This window comes from Cydia fagiglandana, chromosome 5 (assembly GCF_963556715.1).
Source record: "Cydia fagiglandana chromosome 5, ilCydFagi1.1, whole genome shotgun sequence".
NCBI classification, from domain to species: Eukaryota; Metazoa; Arthropoda; class Insecta; order Lepidoptera; family Tortricidae; genus Cydia; species Cydia fagiglandana.
The window spans coordinates 10,637,209-10,652,482 of NC_085936.1; the positions used below are offsets into that span (position 1 = coordinate 10,637,209).

At 36.8% G+C, this 15,274-nt stretch overlaps 1 protein-coding gene across 2 annotated transcripts in view; it reads left to right on the forward strand.

Annotated features, from left to right (window-relative positions):
* The window catches only part of LOC134664444 (uncharacterized), a 148,026-nt gene that overhangs the window by 109,623 nt on the left and 23,129 nt on the right, over positions 1 to 15,274 (forward strand). The gene's annotated exons all lie outside the window — the stretch shown is intronic.

The window sequence follows — 15,274 nt, forward strand, 5'->3', positions numbered from 1 at the left end:
ATGTTCTTACACTTCTTACTTCCTGAGAGCCACGGCCACGCAAACGACGACGTCTAGACGCTGACTCCGACGGTCACGACGGCGTTTTGTGGCCAAGGTGCATTGGCCGTTTCAACCGCTCTTGACACAGCGTTGCAACAATCATCCATCAAGGATGCAGTGGTCATTGATGATGAATACCTTGCTTGACGCTGGCGTCCGTGTTTTTCGTTACTAGCTCCTTGATTTGAAAAGTACTCGAATTTGATTTTATGCATACTTATGTGTAGATAAGATAGCATCATTTACATTCTACGATAACTCAACCAAATAAGACATTCGACGGTACCAAACAAAACAAGCTAATATTAATATTTCACCTACAACAGTCAACTTAACACCAAATGCCGTTAACCTAAAATATTGAAAAGTTACAAATCAGCATTACAAGTAACATTCTTACAGTCACGTACCTATTGCCAACTGTTAGCAACGATGATGACGGTATGATTAGATGCTTTAGAATCGGTAGGTTAGGTACCAAGACCGTAACGAATGTTTTATGCAAATACTTTTAGTTAGCGGAGTATGCTGCATAAGCAATGACGCTGGGAAAATTGTTAAAAGTACCGTTTCTAATACGTACTACACTATTGCACATTAATCCTGATATATTAATGCAAATATTTAAATTTGATTGAATATTTGATTATCCACTTTTGGAAAAACTGCACGGCGATGCGAATTTACTACGTTAGTATTAATCATTATTATAGGTACCTATTTAATGGTAAACATAACAAGACCGAAGTGATCCCATAAGTGTTCCGTAAACAAAGTTTTGTACGGAACACTAAAAATTTAGTACCTATCACATAGATTACCGCCGTTAGGAGCTGTCAAAAAACGAAGTCTCAAACCACTCAAACTAAAAATCCATGCACTGTTAATGTTATATGCAATGGACGTACTCGTTTATGTTTTCACGCTTGTTTCTGGTCATATTTATGCCAAACTGTTCAAAGGAGTGACTAATTCGCACGTGGCCTGTGTCGTGAACGTCGTGATTATTGAATTCTCTGATAGTTAACTTTGATAACACGTAACAGACAAATTGCCATACATTGATTTACAGTTCTATTCAAATTTGCTCACAACCACATATACAAGTGGCCCAAAAACGCTGGCAATTAATTTTTAGTAATATTTTTCTTACGTCTTTAACAAAAGAGGCACGGGGTCTAAAGGATACAAAATCTTTAAAATGTAATAGGCAAGAAAGTATGTAGCCTTTTCTTTTTGTAGTCTTTTTTCTTTTCATTTTCCTGTAGTCTTTTTTTCTTAAAAGCCTTTCGTAACGACAAATATACTTTGCTGAACACTCTGTACAAATTTCCTTTTAAAATTTCAAAATCACAAAATTAACCGTCCGTTTCGCTAAAACAAAGCAAGTACGTTTCCTTCGTATCTAGAACAACCAGTACTTACCACCCGCATACTGTGTCGCCAAGTCTGTTTAAGCAGACTGGCTAAGGAGGTCAAACCTCTTTACGTCCGACGTTGTTTTTGCAATTGATATCTTCATGCACGGACAGCGATCGAATCGTGAAAAGAGTAGCGAGAAACCTTCAATGGAATTCCGAATTTTTTTGCGGACTGTGAAGGTTAGCCATTAAGTGATAGACTTTTGAAATTCTATTAAGAAAGCGGTTTCTACTCTGTTGCCTACGATAAGAGATGCTGCCTTCTCTTTTTTTATGAACCGTGAAGTTTATGTTGTTATTTTACTGCATTAACTGCAGTTATCATGATTTGTTGTATCTACAGTATCTACACCAGTGGTTCCTAACCTGGGGGTAATTACCCCCGTGGGGGTAAAACTAGAATTTTACGGGGGTAATAAGCTAACCTAATATAACAATACATACAACAAACGAACACGTTTTCTTTTTTATTACCATTGGGAGGAGGGGTAAAATCAGGTTCCCTAGTTAGTCATAGGGGTGACCGGACTGAAAAGGTTAGGAACCACTGATCTACACGGATGTGTGGGATGTATTAACTGCGTGGGTATTGGATATCAATATTATATAGTTAGTAGGTAGACCGTATCCATCACATTTAGTAGTAGGTACGTGATATCAGGTAGGTAAACGAACGAGAAACAATACATTAGCGAATCAATTCTCAGAAAAGTGCATTTCGATATAGGAAAAGGATTAGATTGTATTAGAATTGGCAAATATTCAAGAAAATTCAGTTAAACATTTATTTAATACCTACATGATATTTAATGATTCATCGCGGAGACCGATTTTTGTTGTGTAGGGTATACTACATTACATTACTTGTAAATTACAATCCCAATATTCCCATATTGAGAAATATGTTAATGACTATAACTATTCAATTACCTACAATAACTGTTTTTTGCTGAAGCAAATATTCAATTATCTGTCGAAACTGCAATTTGCGTATCATTATAAGTCAACCATGTCAACAGATTGCAATTTTTCCCACAGTTATAATGGTACTAGATGAAAACCCGGCTTCGCTCGGTTAAAATAAATAATAGTAATAGGTAATACTCATTATGAATTAAGTAATTATTTACTTTTAGACTTCAAACCTTCATCAAGGCGGTTACAAACCTATCTCATCTCAGAAAACTTTAAATCCGTAACATTAACTCGAAAAATTTACTATTCCGATATATCTAAAAACAAATATGTAATTAAAAAAATCTCATCTGCTTTTCTGGTAGCAGTTCGGTTCTGTAAGGGTCGCAGTTCTAACCTAACCTAACCCACTTCTGGTTGCAGTTTGGTTCTATAAGGATCACAGTTCTAACCTGACCCACTTTTCTGGTCGCAGATCGGTTCTGTGAAGGCCGCATTTATAACCTAGCCCACTTTCCAATCTCAAAAGAGGGAACCCTTTTGTACCTACCCTTCATGGCACTAAAGTGAAAGTATGGAAATTATGACTACTATTTCATTCTTTAATATTAATGCCTATCCGTAAAAAAAACTGGATAAGTGCGAGTCGGACTCGCCCATCAAGGACGGAACACTTTTAAGTATTTGTTGTTATAGCGGCAACAGAAATACATCATGTGTGAAAATTTCAACTGTCTAGCTATCACGGTTCATGAGATACAGCCTGGTGACAGACGGACAGTGGAGTAAACTGAAATAAAGGTTCCGTCACACCGGCGCGTTTTCAGAGCCGGGCCTGAGCGTTTTATATGAAAAAGCGGCGCGCCCCGCTCACGCGCCGCACGCGAAACGCGCCTGTGTGACGGAGCCTGAAATATCAAACCGGTCAAGTGCGATTTGGACTCGCGCACGAAGGGTTCCATACTTTTTAGTATTTGTTGTTATAGCGGCAACAGAAATACATCATCTGTGAAAATTTCAACTGCCTATCACGGTTCATGAGATACAGCCTGGTGACAGACAGACAGACAGACAGACGGACAATGAAGTAAAACTGAAACAAATGTCATATACCTACTAAGAAAAACCGGCCAAGTGCGAGTCGGAATCGCTAATAGGTTCCCGTTTTTAGTTACCCTTCAGGTACGGTACCCTAGTATGAGTGTAATAGATTTGTAACCGGTCAGCAATGTGAGTCCCTTGGAGAAGCAGAGGTCTAGTCTAAACTCCCACTTACCATCGGCATTAACAGCCTTATATGCTTGTTTGCCACCAATATGTCATATTAAAACATATTAATAAAAATTTACTCGGTCAACAATGTGAGTCCCTTGGAGAAGCAGAGGTCTAGTCTAAACTCCCACTTACCATCGGCATTAACAGCCTTGTATGCTTGTTTGCCACCAACATGTCATATTAAAACATTTTAATAAAAATTTACTCGATCAGCAATGTGAGTCCCTTGGAGAAGCAGAGGTCTAGTCTAAACTCCCACTTACCATCGGCATTAACAGCCTTGTATGCTTGTTTGCCACCAACATGTCATATTAAAACATATTAATAAAAATTTACTCGGTCAGCAATGCGAGTCCCTTGGAGAAGCAGAGGTCTAGTCTAAACTCCCACTTACCATCGGCATTAACAGCCTTGTATCTTGTTTGCCACCAACATGTCATATTAAAACATATTAATAAAAATTTACTCATTTCATTGGCCCCGCTTAAATATTTCTTTAATTTGTTTTTAGTATTTGTTGTTATAGCGGCAATAGAAATACATCATTTGTGAAAATGTAAACTGTCTAGTTAATCTAGTTATCACGGTTCATGAGATCTTGAGATACAGCCTGGTGACAGACAGACGGACAGCAGCCTTATGGCCTCCAGTGCCCCAGGCTGGAATCAAAGCAGCGTCCTCTGCTATTGCAGCAGGTGCCTGTGCCATTCTGCCACCGGGCCATCCACGGCGGCATAGGTCGGATTTTTCCAAGTATACTTATGCACTACGCTTAACTATGACTCTGAAATTTTAGCAGGAATTAATGTTTTTTTTGTTGTCACCTGTCAAATTAGAATAGAATAGGATAGAATAGCCTTTATTGCCCAAAAAATTAAATTTCAGTACATATTACATTTAAATAAATTCACATTTCATTTATATCAATTAGTTTTTCAATATTTTTTCCTTAGTAACTTTATTAAATAATTTTTATGTCATTGCTTTTTAATAATTATTTCAGTCTGCTTTCTTGGCATAGGCCTCCCCCAGCTCTCTATCCCTTGCCGTCCCTATCCAATTCGGCTCCGCATGCTTCTTTATGTCATCCGACCACCTCATTATTGGTTTCCTTCTCTCCTTTCTCCATCTCTAGGATACCATTCCGCTACCTCTCTATCCCACTTATCTTTACCTTCCCTTGCCATATGTCCAGCCCAACCTTTTGCAGTCAAAAGTGTGAACTGGTCAAAAGAACTTTTAACCGACAAAAACAGGCAAAACTGCTTTTGACTGAGCATGTTGGTCAAAAGTAGTTTTACCTGAAAATCATAACTATTTCTGGCAGCAGTTTCGTTTTTAGGGCGTAGCAAAAAAAAAATAACCCTAACCTACCAAACTCTGGGAACAGTTTCATTTATTGAGCGTAGCAAAAAAAAATAACCCTAACCTACCTATCTCTGAAAGTACATTTGACTGATAGTAACAGTCACAATTACTATTAATCAATGATTTTCAGGTAAAACTACTTTTGACCAACACGCTCAGTCAAAAGCAGTTTTGCCTGTTTTTGTCGGTTAAAAGTTCTTTTGACCAGATCACACTTTTGACTGCGACATATATACTATCTATATATCTTATTATATTTAATCTTATATTCAACTTACATTGACTCCGGAGATAACTTATTAGATTTTATTCACTTTCCAATTCACCGATACACCTCAAATTTGATTCATAGTCTAAACTAAAGCACAGTTATTAAATATGTCCACAATACACTGTAGCTTTTTCACTGTTTCGCACTGTTTACAGTCAGCTGGCACTTAAACTCAAAGTTTCTTTGAACAACGTCATTTTTCATCTCGCTCACTTATTAGTTTATCACAGCTGCTTCAAGGTTGGTTGCTTTCACTTGCATTTCCAGGTAGCTGTGAATTGACATGTAAGAATATTTGGAACCATTCTGAAATATTAAAATACAACTGAGAGACCGATGTTTATACTAAACACAATACTTCCATGGAACGCTTTGAAGTTCAAATCTCGTTACGTTACGATGGCGTTTGCACTTTGCACTATGTTCGGTGACTATTTTTTATTGTTAACACACACAATACACTATTTAACAGGTTTTTATCACGTATTTTCGAATAAATTAGTAATTCAAAACACCCCAAAGCCGAATTTGACGGTTTGACGTCTAGGCAGTGTTGCAATCGTCTTAAAAGCCGTAACAGACTATCGCACGTTCTGGCTTAAAAAAAAATATGTAATAATTATACCGGTATACATATCCATATGAAACGAAACTTAATGCAAATAATAACCATTATACATACCGGAGTCATCAAATAAACAGTAATATACGTCTTGGTTTTTATTTAAAAAAAAAAACGACCAACCTAACTTGTAAGCATGTTTGCAGTTTCTAAACGCAACAAACGCTGTCAAATGACAATCAACAAATTGAACATTTGCATTCTTTGTCGAAATTTTTTCACTTTTAAATGCAAAATACTCGACAATACGAATTTTGCGGATACATGTTCTCGATTCAAAAGTGATATTTTTTCAAGCTCTTTCGATTGAGCATAATTTCATTTAGGTCTACCGTGAAACCGGTTCGCGATTATTTATATTAGATTATACTTTTTTAAGAAAAAATATTAAGACCTAACGTCAAAGCTATAAGAACTATATTTGAATGGCTGTAAAGTAATATATTTTGATTCGCAAACATTCAACTCACTTAGCATTGCACAGGCTTATTGAAACTAAGTAAACGTTACGATTTCCATGGATTTCTTTAAAAGCACTCCAATGGAAATAAATTACGTAATATGTTCTGCAATATACTCCGGTTAATATCAATTTCAGTTGCACATTCTTTATGCATCAGTATTGCAAACTATTGCATATGGTCGACGAAATCTTAAATAAAGTTAAGTATCTTATAAGAACCAATATGATAATATCTATTAAGTACTTAGGATTGATCTTGGGCCCCCTTTACGGCCGAGCCACACCGGCTTGCGTGTGCGTGACGTGCGCGTGTGCGTGCGCTAAAATGTTGGAGCCGCACACGCACACGTCACGCAAGCGGTGTGCCATCTCTCATAAGGATCTGTATACTACAACGCCGCACGCGCACGTGCACGTCACGCACACGCAGCTGTGCACAGGCCATTAGCATTACATTAGTATAGGACTCTTAAAATATCCTTTACAAATTGCGGGCTCATATCTACAAGTATCAAGAATTATTCTAATTATAAAACTGACTAGGTCATTTTATGGCATCTAACTTTGTAAACCGAGAAAACCTACGATTACCGAGATGCTGTTCATCTTGTAAATGATGTTAGCTGCCTTTCTCCGACTACGTTATAATACCATACGCTACAAATGATACGTAAGTACTTACCTATACCGTCATAGATACTCATACATTTTCGCTTTATGGCATACCTAAAATTATAGAGTATAAATAATACATCTTTGACGTCACTGTGCCTTGTTTGCTTTGCAAGTATATAACCGACGACGTCAAAGGAAGCTGAGAGCCTAACGCGAACGCGTTTGCCTTCCTGTCACACTTACTTACGAATTTACAAGTGCGACAGAGGCAAAATGTCGAACGTGGTGCGCGGTAGGGCCCAATTTCGACGCGCACGCACATCGTTCAATATTTCATCGACAAATGCAATCGATTATCTTACGCTCAGAACAATTGAAGTAAGAATAGCAGGAGTCCGTCTTTCCCCGGGTTCAACGAACCTTGCGCAAGGCTCCACGCGCCAGTTGCCAGTCACGGGTGGCGATTTTGCCGACGTCTAAACATTTTTGGAAACCATAATGATCGCTGAATTAGAGATTACAATTAATGCACTACCAGTAGGTACAGATTAAACACGTCATTTAAAGTCTGCAGATTAGTATCTGTATAAAGATACTAAAATATATGTCAAACTAATATGTAGTGTAGCCAGAGCTAGCCGTATTGCTAGTAGGTAAGTACTTAAAGTTATTCCACCTGCCACCGGCAAAGTACTAAGATACGAAAGTCGAAAAGTTAAGTAACCTGTATGTCGGAAACTTTTATGTTACTAAGGTTAATCGTTTAATAGCTTTATATTGGTTGAATGCAATCAAGAAGATTTTAGGTTTAGCATTAAGGTGCTTTATAAAATTAACTACCTACATTTTGCTTTTTCCTCGAATATTTTCACTCACATTTTGTTTTTCATAATTTAGGCAGGTCGAATTAAGGTGACTTTACATTGACAGTTTTATAAAGAACAGTGAACGTTCGATACGATGTACAATTGCACATTCGTTATAGGCATATCTAAATACAAGTGTTTAAACCAAACATTTAAGAAATGTTGACATGATATCTTACTGATTTCCATAAAACCATTAAAACCAAACCTATGTGTGTACACTGTGTACATACTGTTCTGAACGTCCTTGACGCACTCGTTTTTTATTGCATTGACAAGGCATAGCATTAATACCATATTCGCTCGTATGCATTGTTGTACACAATACAGTATCGGTGAGTGAAAGTCCAATCACACGGCTGGGTGCTGTATTGTCCCAGCAGATATTGTCCTAGATATAAGACAATATTGGAAAACTACGCACGCTTTTTATCCGTGGATCATTATAGATGACTCAAGACGCGAGAAAGGTCACCTCTAAAACATTTCGTAGCTTAATTTTTGACGTTGTGTCTTCTGCACAATTTTAAGGGTAACATTCGTATGGCAACTAATTTTTTACTCTTGATTACTGTATTGCTACGGAAATGACATCTGCCGCGTCAATTTCCCTGATAAAATAAGTGACGATCATTTCCCTGCCGCAATTAGAACGTCCAATCCGTCACTAATTTTTTCAAGGAAGATGTCGGTGACGTCGGTGTCAGCCCTTGCCTGCCTGCTGTTAATATCCGAATGACATCTTAACGGGTCTCAAAAGTATAGTATCGACACGGTAACGTGATTCATCCTTGTATGTAATGTATGTATATTGTAACGCCTCGCATTGTGTATCTACCAAGTACATATTCCAAAGCATAAAAAATTAACCAGGTTAAACGTTAAACAGAGCTCACTTTAATTGTTATTTAGGACACCAAAGACATGCTCTACTAAGAAATACCTACCAAGAACCGTGATTTCGCCACTATTATCCTACTCCCAAGAACACTAACAACATTGCTCAGAAGTAACAATGTTTAAGTGAAAAAAAGTAGGGCTCTAGAACGTCTATACAAAACTTGTTTAACCATGCAACCCACGCCTCGGTCGACTTGCACTGTTAAAACAACGGCATTTCCATATTGATAAGCAAGTTTCGTAACGAATAAATAACAGGTGGGCACCAAGTATTGATACTTGTCAGTATACGTAATAAGTAGCACCTTTCGAAAAGTTCAAACCCGTTGTGAGATAACGTTTCCGGCTCGCTAAACGGACGGGAGGTTACAAACGGACCAGTTGTCATTTTTTTGGAGTATGTCAGGTCCGGTTAGAGATACGTTAGAATCGTTAGATCTTATGTCAGTAAAATATGTCAAGAAATTTACTGCGTTGACATAGGTATAATGAAAAGGATTTTTATAATCCAGAGTCAGATTATCAGCTGAAATAACTTAAACTAAGTATCAAATTTATGGACTTGACGTAACTATATTACCTATGATTAATTTTTGGAAGAGATTTTAATATGTGCCTAAGTATATATTTTTTCTTGGTCATCTTTTATGATTGACTGCGGTTCTTTCTAAACATTTACCTATTCAAGTTACTGATTTCTTTAAAAAAAATATCTACATGAAACAACTATATTATTATAATGGGCATGTCGCACAAGTAACACTAAACTGTATTTAAACACTTTTTAGTTTTTTAAACTGTAAGTAAAAAGTTAAATTGTATTTTAACAGTTACTACTTAAAACTTTATGGACTTTGTGTGCTAAGTACGCGAGGCCTAACGAGGAACGAATATGTCATTTAAAAAACCTTGTATGTCATTTAGCTACGCACAATCTTGCTATCCAAACGAAGCTATGAAGGAAATGAGGGCAGGGACCTTGTCCCAATCTACTCCATTCGTTATGATACTTGTATACGCCATTTGTTAATCCTACGCAGTTAAAACAGATTGTCCGATTTGCTAAACTAGTCTTTCCTTGGTGGTTCATCAAAGTTATGTGACGGCTTCGTTAAATGTTGAGTGTGGGTTTAATTGCTGTTGCAAATAATAATAATGTCCAGGGTTCGGACAGTAAACTATGTTGCAGAGAATGTTGGGCTCTCCATACAAACTATGATTATATTTGCGTCAATTTTTTCACTAAATAGATTAGATATACCTACCTACTCATATATATATTTAATCTGTTTTGGTTTTAACTATAAATTTTTGACATACGCAATACATATACGCTTTACTTTACCTAGCCGTCATCGTATAACCAACCGTAGAAAAATAGTTATTTTTCCAAACTTCCAAGGTACCTATGTAGAAATATATACACAGAGCATATCCCTACAGAAAGGAACTTGGTATTACAATATTATAATACAGGAAAGGAAAGCCTTGTTCACCTCAAACGACCATTTGCATTTAAGACAGTAAAACTGGTAATATTCTCACGTCAATGCTTATTTTAGACTCGCATATTTTTGGATTGCCATTTTAGTAGCACACAACGGATCGGCCCGACATGTACATGCACAAGTTGGAATTCCTGCACTCATATATTCTAGGTAGGCGTAAAATAGAGACCTAATTAACAACAGGTTTTTTTTTACTTTCTTAATATAAAACGCAATGTTTAAATTAACACGTAAAAGGTCAAAAACGCGGTATGTTTCTGTAAAGCAATTTGTTGGTATGAGAACCAGTTTACTCGTGATATCATCTTACTTTTTGTGGAGTGCCTATGGCGGTTCGGTCGTTTACTTTGGCCAACACCGGTTCTGTATTTCTTGTTTAAAGGATTAGATCCTAGTCAGCATTCATGCTAAAAACTCACCCAAGCCCATAAAAAGCCAATAACTACCAAATCACATAAATCAAGAATTTAAACAAGAATAAATCTCATAAAATAAATAAATTTCCTATTGGTAGGACAAAATTGTTGTGTGTGATTGAATGCATGTAAAAGTAATAAAAAACTAAAGATAGTAGTTTTATACTCGTTGCCGCTTTCATACTCTTCCTTCTGAATGTATGAGACTTCTTCCCATCTTGCGAATGTTTTTCATACTTACTTATAAGCTCTTAATACTTCTAGGTGATATATTTATGACTGTTTGTGCTTTTATACAATTTTCTAATCTTACTTCCTTCAACCTTAGTGCGAAATGTGGCTTCTAGTAAACGCCTAGGACCTTCATAATCCATTAAACATATACAATCGTGATGTAATGCTAATAATACACGTCGTTGATCTATTACTAGCCTTGGGACCTCGCCATGCCTTGACTTTATAAAACAAACGACGGGCTTATTAACATAAACTAATAATAGTAGGTACCTTAATGCAAAAACTGTAGGAGCACTCTTCACTTAAGGACTTATGTAATTATCTCAAAAGATTTGCGAACTACTTCAATATTTTGACAACTTAGCTCTGAGAACCTAGTGACTATTGTAGTTAGGATAAGGATGCTTAGTAAGATGCTCTAATCTAGAGCTTTATAGGTGACTTGATTATAGTTACAACGTTTTTGGTAAACAAAATTAACACGCTCCGATTTATTGGAATAACCTGTGAAATGTATCGTCATTGCACTGCTCTAGCTAGTCGCATCCGCTTGCATCTTGCCTTGACTTTACAGCACAATGTAAGGTCTCAAGCAATAAATAGACGTGTGCGCGTTATTTATAAACTACCAAACGTACAATCGGGTGTAAAGGTCCACAACCGTGTTTATACGGCATTGAAATAGAGTGAAAAATGAATTCATTCGTTTGTACCCAAGTGTACTCACGATTATCAACACTCGGAGTTTCCTTGGCTAGTGTTTGTACAATTGGTTTGCGTGTTTGCAAAACGGGACGTATTTTGAATAACTTAAATAACGTACATTAAGGCATCCTTTATTTTTAATAAGTGGCAAATCAGATGGCTATTAGCATAAGTGGCGCGTTAGTCTACAAAATAGCCATCCTTTCTGATACGTGACAGATTCCCTAAGCATAAGTATAAACAACCAATCGTGGCCAATTCTAAGTCTTCTGATAAATGAATAGTGACGACCGTGAGAAGTGGAAGAGGAATCGTTGGAAAACGGTCCACAACCAGGACAAATGCTAAGATGATCGATGCAAAAAGACACTGAGATTCGTATTTAAATATTTATATGCCATGCAGCCGCAACTTCGGGTGATCCTTCTTTTCACGTTTGGCCACGTAGTAACATAAATGTGAAAAAAAAAACTTAGAAACGTTCTGTCAGAATATACGAGTACATAATTTACATAATGTGATAAAACTCTCAATATCGAATATTAATCAAACGCGCAATGTAAAGATAGAAAAAAACCAAACGCAACTTTACAATCAGATATCGCGATTGGCTTCGAAGTTGTTTCAGATATTTTGATTCTATCGAAGGACCATATATAATCGATTTTGTAATTGAAAAATCTTGGCCATTAGATAATACAATTTCACAATTCACAACTTGCAAGCATTGGTATTATGTAACGAATTATGAATAAAAATTACACTGTGGAAGTGTAGACTTTCTGATTTAGATTTCACACATAGATTCCCAAAAGACAGTGCGAAAAGGCCAGCAAGCTGGACAATGCCGTAAGTTAATCGTTGTATAAACTATAAATACAGTCTTTGTGGTGATCCTTTTAAGAAGGTCTTGGACGTCGACATCTAATGAAAGTCTCTTTTCCAGTTCAATGCTGTGCGATTCAAAGTGGCCAAATTACTTTCCGATTGATGACCTTTTTCAAGAAGCTGCTTTAGCAATTATAAAGAATGAAGTTACAGTTGTAATTAGCTATGTAATTAACCTACGGCAAACCGAACCCATATTACCAAAATAGCTTAGTTATACTGTTTGTCACGTTTTTATCACAAATAAGAATAGGTATAAATAGGTATTATGTTTATTATATCTTACTGCGGTAGGCTTTAGTTATCTTAAAGTGTATCTTATGTTCAAACAGTATGTACGGTGTATCACTCAATGGTTTTCGTAATACATGTGGTATTAGTAATTTGAAAGACGAATTAACAGGTACTTGTTGTATTGTAACAAACCCATGCTGATATACGCCGCGTTCAGCCTCGGCGTGGCCGGTCATTGCATTGCAAGAGCGATTTCTACCCTTATAACTAGAAAGGCAACAACACGGTAAAAACATAGGCGTAGCTAGTGGAACTACTGGTTTACTCGCATAGAGAAACCATTCGAGGAAGTGTTCGCGCTCGCAATATTTTTTCCGAGTGTTATGGACGTTATGGAGATCAGTTTATTGACGTGTAAATGCTTTCACTTCGGCTTTTACTCACTATTCCATGTTTTGTAAAGAATCAATCAATTTGTAAACGATAATATTTTTAATTGGACTTGTTTATGATTATGACTTCCGTTGAAGTTTTCTTCATTATTATTTGATGTTCCGGATTGTTAAATAATAATTGATTATTGGTATATATCTCTCAAATTTGAGTTCTATGCAGACTTATGTATCTTTATTAATATCTAAGTATGTAATTAACATGATGTTTGTTTATATACCTATTTATTTGTTCGGAATAATTTTTTGCTGTTCTTTGCATTTTATCCTGCGCATGAGTAAGTTTGTTTTTTGGCTCAGCCTGCATACGAGTACCTACTTCTTAATAAGTAAAAACAACAATGACGAGTACTTCAAACATTTTATTGTCCCTACCTACACAAAATGAATTACATGGGTGATAAATTTCTTAACTAAAGGTTTAATTACAGTTGTATTAAATATTTTTAGCCAAGGTATATTCAACTTGTTTTAAGTCAGGAAATTTACACTAGGCGCCGCCTGTCTCGTAGGTAACCGAACTGAGTGACACGTTTTTGGAACACATCGACGTAGACAACAAATCCGGCTTTCATTTGTGCAGAGTTAAGTTGTTTATATGTATATGTATAGTAGTGTCCGACCGAAGGTTCGGTTTCGGTTTCGGTTTCGGCCAGTTTCGGCCAAAAAATCATGTTTCGGCTGTAGTTTCGGTTTCGGCCAAAAAACGGCCGAACCTTTCGGCCGGACCGAAACTTACGAAATGGTACTTCGGAATAAGACCAAAAGTTGGGGAATAAGTAGGACAACAATATTAATACCTATGACATATTATACTGATTCATGTATAGGTACAAAAATTAATTGCTTTATTATAAAACACAATTCCACTAATGAGGGCGCCACTGGACGCTCGACGCAGTCTTAAGAGATTGTCAATACCTATAACACGCACACTGTCTAATTGTTTCGGAGTGAATGAGTGATTTTACCTCAATTTACTATGTGGTTTATGTTCCACATGTCCTCTACTTCAGCTTAGCCTTTGGCCTCGCTGCGCCATGCTCGGCCTGCGGTCTCGCTTTTTAATACAATGGACATTGGTTGGAGTCTGTGCTCAACTACTACGAGTAGTCCTGAAGCCTGAAGCACGGCTTTGACTTCGCATGAAAGTTCGCCTCACTGGGGCACTTCAGACTTTTAGGCCCAGGTGAAGATTGGTACCCGGCCTTGCGATATTGTCAACAAAAAATTTCGCGCTTGCGTTTTTGGTTGGTTTTTTGGTTGACCCTGTATCTACTGTATGTTAATAACTTGACTGGTGAATGAATAGAGTTAGACCAAGAAAATTCTGCAATGATTTTGATAGCATACGCAGTGCAACTAGTGCAAATGTTATTTATACGTCATAATTTCATAGAAGTTTTGACGTTTAAAATAACACTTGCACAGCGTGTGTTATCAAAATCGTTGCAGAATTATCTTGGTTTAACTCTAGTAATTTTCTTAAAAAACTGCTTAAGTAACATCAATTTCAAGGATATTGGGTGTTGACAGCCCCATAATATGTGTATAAAAGGGGTTTTATGACATTTCTTCAACGATTTTAACAAGTCTACAAAAGTTTCGGTTTCGGTTTCGGTTTCGGCCGAAACTAGAGCCAAAGCCGAACATTCGGTTTCGGTTTCGGTTTCGGCAAGAAAACATGTTTCGGTCGGACACTAATGTATAGTCACTAGTGCATAAATACGGCTGAGTGACGCGTATACAATGCAGGTCTCGAAGCATAGACACAACTTACATGATGTTAAAATTCTATAAACGTTTCGTAAGCATTTCTTAGCGTGACACTCCGTCGAAGGCTACAATCACCGTATAATGGCATTATAATAAGCATTCGAGATTGAAATGTCAACCAGCGCTGGTGCCTGTCAATCGGGAATAAAACTAAAAGGTTTAACTGTAATGGAGTTCAAAGCAATGTAAACTCTCGTTAGTTCCCATAACATTAAGAATCAAACGTAGTCATAATGCTACATAGACCTTTTTTTATCATCAAGTGATTAAATGTCGAATAGATGTTACGCGCATAAGTAT